A 6,000-nucleotide genomic window follows, 5' to 3' on the forward strand; every position below is an offset into this window, starting at 1 on the left:
TGTTAGAATTTAATTATTCGCTAGAAAATGCCTCACTAAACTTTTTTTTAGCTTGAAAAAGCAAATCAAGTATATTACTTAACTTTTTTTTATATATAAAACTTAAAGACATTCATTCTAATGAGTAGAAGTTAAACAAATCAATGTTCTCTTTGAAATATCCTAGAAATTGAAAATATAAGCAGAGTAGTATTTCTTTAACGTATGCTATGCTAATTTATCCAGTTTAGTATTTTTTTGAACTTCTAAAGTTGAAAAAAAAGCCAATACAATGTTTAGTAAAATATTAAGCGCGATCGTTACATGTTTCATAGACAAAAACTTTCCTTTTTGATGCAATAACAATTTGATTTTATGGTGATCAATTCAACACTTCGTTTGATCACATTTGCTATAAATAAGTTATATTATTCATTTAATTCTTGCAATTTTACTAATAAAAAGTAGAACGATGTATCACCACTTTGAGAAAATGAAAAATGAAATGGAGTGAAAGTAATTTTTATGAGCCCCAGCTTTACGAAATTTCAACAGCAGCAACCAGTTCCGCTGATTTTTCTCACACGCAAGTTAGAATTCTCGACTCAAACGCTGGTGCTTTAAAACAGAAATTTCATTTTAACAATGTTTTTAATTTTCAAACTTCGCAACTTCTTGCATTTAGGAGCTACTTTTTTACAGTAATAATGTCGTGAATTAATGCTAAGAACAGTGTGAAAAGTTAATTAAATTCGTTAAATTTACACAAAAGCACTAGCAAAACAGTTGACCGTCGTATATTTATTGTGTTATTTTAGATCCATGTTCGTAACCAAAAGCATGATTTTTTTTTAAATGTCTTGTTACTGATTTTTCAATTCCTTTGGGTAAAATCGTGAATTTTCTCTCTTTGGTCAAACATTAACGAAACGATGAACGAGGCACTTTGTGATGAAATTCATAGAGATCAATCTATACATTATAATTTTCTAAAGATTATTTAAGAATAAAAAGGAGATGATTTATTTTGAATTACGAATATTGTGTGTAATTTTCTTCCGAATGTTTGACCAACCATTTTTTCCCCCTTTGATTCTGTCTTCTTATCCCTTGGATTGCTACTCTGCTTTGTCCTACATGAGTGTCTACAATATTTTAAAGTTCTCATTCAAATAAATAGAGAGAGAACATTAGTGTAAGATTATTTTTTCGCAATTTACAATTTCGCTTCAGTTAACGGAGCTTTAAGTTAAACTGGAAAACACTCTTGCTAATAAGCAATACGTAAAAAGTTATATTAGTGTCATGCATAAAATTTTTGGTCTGAATTATTGAGATTGACTACTGAGCAGGGGATTATAAAGTCAAATATACTATCTAGGAGTTTTTAGCGCCCATTCAAAGAAATTATAAATGATATCTCCCTGTTTATTTTGGAGATGGCGGGGATTTTACAACCCATAAGAGAACTACTGAAAATATTGTTTTTTGTCTTGAAAATCTAATGTGTTTTTACAAACTCGAGTGCCAAATGAAATGAGGAAATTAAGTAGAAAAACCGACTACAATTACCTATGTTTCATAACCACGTAACTGCATAATCGCACCGATGAATGAGATCATCATGCTCAGTGATGCAATGAATAAAATGCTCTTTTTCCTCCTCTTTTTGATTTAAAACATTGAGTTAAGATTAGGAGTTGAAGTTGTATTTCTTTTTTGCTATAATTTAAAATGTGCGAATTGGAAAAAGAAGAAAAAAGAAAACAAGTTTAATGTAGATGAATTTTGATTCTAACTTGTGCTAACTAATAGCAATAAAAATAACTCTTGAAATTAACCCATAAACACAGAAGTATGAGTTTAAAATTTATTTACGAATTTATTGCGGCAATTGTTTCCTTAAGCGTACAATTTAAAGGTATCACCACCCTTCTATCCTCCATTATTTCGTCTCAGATGCTATTTTCACACCATACTTATTTCTTTAATCCACTCTCATTCTTTTCTTTTTTTTAAAGCTATTATCCTGTTTTTTTTTTTTTTTTTTTTTTTTTTTTTTTTTTGCATTAGAAGTCAGCGACTTATTTCAAATTCTAAACAGCCTTAACAATATTTACTATTTACATAAATGTGCTCAGTTGCAAAAATATGTCAAAAGAATAATCAATTTCAAAAATAAGTATAAGTTTTGGTTTATGCTCGTTGGGGAAAAAAAATTAAAAACGATTTTACACAACTCCATCATTTTGAAGCACAGTGGCTTTGTTTCTGGTCACCATTTTTTCCAGCTGATTGTTGCAGCCACAGTGTCAGTAGGCTGCCAAAATAGGTAGGGGAAAAGGGTGGTGCATGGTGAGCACGGCGCACATGTGATCATGGTATGTTGTACTAGGATAACGTCAAGCAAAATATCTCAAAAAATTCTCAAGTAATTGCAGTACCAGCCTTACTGTTTGACCAAACTTTCAGAGCAAGGAGCCAGTTTATGTTCCTGTGGTGACAGCTTCTTTGTTTTAGCAGATGCTGATGTACTTTTATCACAGTCTTCTTCGTGTAAAAACATATTTTAAATTACCTAATAAGCTAAATTTAATTACCGCAAACCATTATAAGACCATTCACGTAAATTTATGCCAGTGTTTAAATTTTGCAATTCAATTAAAAATTCCTTATGTTTGAAAATTAGTTATAAGGTAGATGCCGGGGCACTTGTAAACGCAACATGTAGGGGTACATGTAGCCCAGTAAATTTAGGCCAAAAATAGGGTCGATGCACCACAAATTTATAATTAGCTGAATTTTTCAGGATTAGTTCCTGAACATGTGCAGAACGAATCATGAAAAGTCCTCCAAGTTCCCATGTGAGCTTCTATCCAAAATGGCAGATAAAAGATGGCCGCCTAGTACTTTTTGTTTTCCTAATTACTCGATCAAAAATGAAGATTTTTCAGTTCTGAAAAAAAAACTGTAGGCTCTAAAAGTAATTTTGTTTCGATAAATAATTTAAAATATCCAATAAAAATTTCTAGCATTTGTTTTGACACCAAAAACTGAAATTTCCGTGTTCTAGGTAATATGCAGCAGAACAGATAAGCTACTAAAATAAATATTTTTAAAAATTTTTGGGGTATTTTTTTAAAAATATTTTCCTTCATATATTAGTCAATAGTTGTTACTTTTCATTTTTTAAAATGCTATCTATGTTTGAGTTGGTGCTTGTGTTTTACCGACATTTCCCCATAAAAAGCTATAAACATTCATTTATGATCTGCAAATTGTGTTTTCTGTCTGAAATGCAAAACTTTCGGTGTGAAAATTCAATGCTGACCTGCTTAGCTCTTTAAAACTACAATAATTCATAAAGGGGCTCCAAATTCCTTTTGTAATATTAAGTGAATTTAAAAAGAAAAACTCACAGTAACGATAGAAATTCGTCAAAAATCGTTCAAAATATGTTTTATCTCAAAATGGTATTTTTTGCGCATTTTAGGTAGCAAGTAGATACTCAAGAATAATTTTTTAAAAATTATGTTTCCATATAATTATGTGAAAATGGACCAAATGTCGGTGAAAGATCACTGCCTTCAATTCTAGGAAGCTCTTTTGGGGAAGTTAAACATCAGAAGAAACGAGCTGATGTGTGCATCACATGACTTCCTTTTACGCCAATTTAATGATAATAGCGCCTTGGAGTAAGCAAGGAAGCACTAAATATTTTCACCATTAAATTCTTGCGAACCGAAGCAAAAAAACGTTTTACACAGATTTATTTCCCCATTATTGTCAATTTTGTTGTAATTCAGTGGTTTACTCTTTAAATACCACCAACATTGACCAATTAAAACCAGATTTAAAAATTTAAAAAAAAATAAACAAAATTGCCAAAATTTTCGCCAAGTTGGCGACAAAACTTGGAGGCAAAAAGTTTGGCGATATATCGCCAAGTGTTTTTGCCAAATTATAACACCACTTGAGTTAGCATTGAAATTAACAAGGATTTCCCCCCAAAAAGGTGTAAAAGACCCCCTTATGGCCATCCGAATGCAACCAAAAGAGAAGGTGCACAACTAGAGCCCACTAGGAATCTACGTACCAAATTTCAACTTTCTAGGACATATCGTTTTTGAGTTATGCGAGATACATACGCACATACATACGTACATACGGACGTCACGAGAAAATTCGTTGTAATTAACTCGGAGGTAGTCAAAATGGATATTTCGGGTGTCTGTACGTTCCTAGGCATTTATCCACGTGTGGTTGAGTCTAAAAAAAACTCAATATCCATTCGGGGGTGAGCAAAATGGAAATTAAAGCGGATTTTTGAGTGAAATTTGTTTCGCGAATACAATACTTCCTTTTTTGTAAAAGGAAGTAAAAAGGGGTTATTATTAAGAAATGAGCGTTCTGTTCAGTCTTCTTCAGTTTTTGACCAGGATGCTGCTGTTTTCAAATCCAACGATAATTTATGAGATATCTCAAGTATAAATTCGCGTCTCAACTAGTAGTGGGAAAAGGACAGTTCTGCGCCAGGAGGCGGCTCTGCGGCTCATAGCCGCCTCCCACTCCCCCTCTGACCTTGGGGATGACCTTGGGCTGCCCCTCCACCCCCTAACGATCTTCCTCCTAACACTTCCTCCCGACCTTGGGGTTGACCTTGGGGTTGCGCCTGAATCTTGAAGAAGGTGACGGGGGTTTTCCCGCGTTTTTTTTGAATATTTTCCCGCGTTTTTGTACTTAGAATATTTTTTGCGCTTTAACGGTTTTTTAGTGCATGTAAATTATCATTTTTCACAAAAATAATTTTTTTTTGTTTTAAGTTGATGGTCCCACCAACCAACCCGGTGTATTTGATAAATACACCCCATCAACGTTTTTTTTTTTTTCATCTGCCGATGCAATTTGCATACCAATGCAGATCAATTTTTAATATATCAAAAAATAAATAAATAAAATTTCCTTTAAAAAATTTACGAAATAAAATTTCCTTTAAAAATATTTTTCCTGAAACATCAAAGAAAGTTTCAATTCTAAAGTCCTTTTTAAAAGTAGACTCACCAACAGATGACTTCTTCTTCTTCACATTATTTTTACCAACTTTACATTGTCACTCTTGGAGTTGCTAACTTCATATCACTAAGTCTATCAATTTCTAGCAACATATACGATTTTTAGTGCACATGAACATAGGTGTGAATATTTAACACTCACATTCAATTCATTCTGCACATAGATTTTATGTTAACAAACACACATAAATATTAAAATACATTTGGGACTTTTAGCGGATCATAATTAAGAGTTTCAAGCAATTCACTCATTAAATAATCATTTCCTGACACCTGGAGATTTCATTCAGGGCGTCATAGACCGAGGGGTTTTTTGATACCCAGGTACCAGTCCCCTTCCTCGGCTCAGCCAGGAAATCATAAATCACACACATTCAGTCACACATTCACACACATTCACTCACACATTCATTCTCACATTCACTCATCCATTTAAAATATAAAACTATATACACTATATACAATTAAAATGTGGCCAAAAAAAAAGCTGCATCTGAAAAGCAAAGGAATTAAAACATAATGAAAAATCTGCTGCAAATGCTGAAAGGAAAAAATCATTAATCACAAGCATACACTAAGGTACCTTTAAAAATAAAATAAAAATAAAATAAATAAAAATGAAAAATTAAAATAAAGATAAAATCAAAAATAAATATCAAAATTAAAAAATAAAAAAAAAATTAAAAATAAAATTTTTTACAAAAATAAAATAAAAATAAATGTTTACAGTTAAGTTGAAAAAATCATTAAGTTAAATGGCCATAAGAGAAAAAAGAGCTCATCTGGTTCAATCTCCGTCATCCATTTCAATCCAATCTTCTATTTTCAAATCTACATTTCTTCAAATATTTTTTTACTTTTTTTCTGTTTTCAAAATTTTCATGTCTTCACATTGTATTTTCAAAATTTTCATGTCTTCATATTGTATTTTCAAAATTTTCATGTCTTC

Source organism: Uloborus diversus, chromosome 3 (genome assembly GCF_026930045.1).
Source record: "Uloborus diversus isolate 005 chromosome 3, Udiv.v.3.1, whole genome shotgun sequence".
NCBI lineage: Eukaryota > Metazoa > Arthropoda > Arachnida > Araneae > Uloboridae > Uloborus > Uloborus diversus.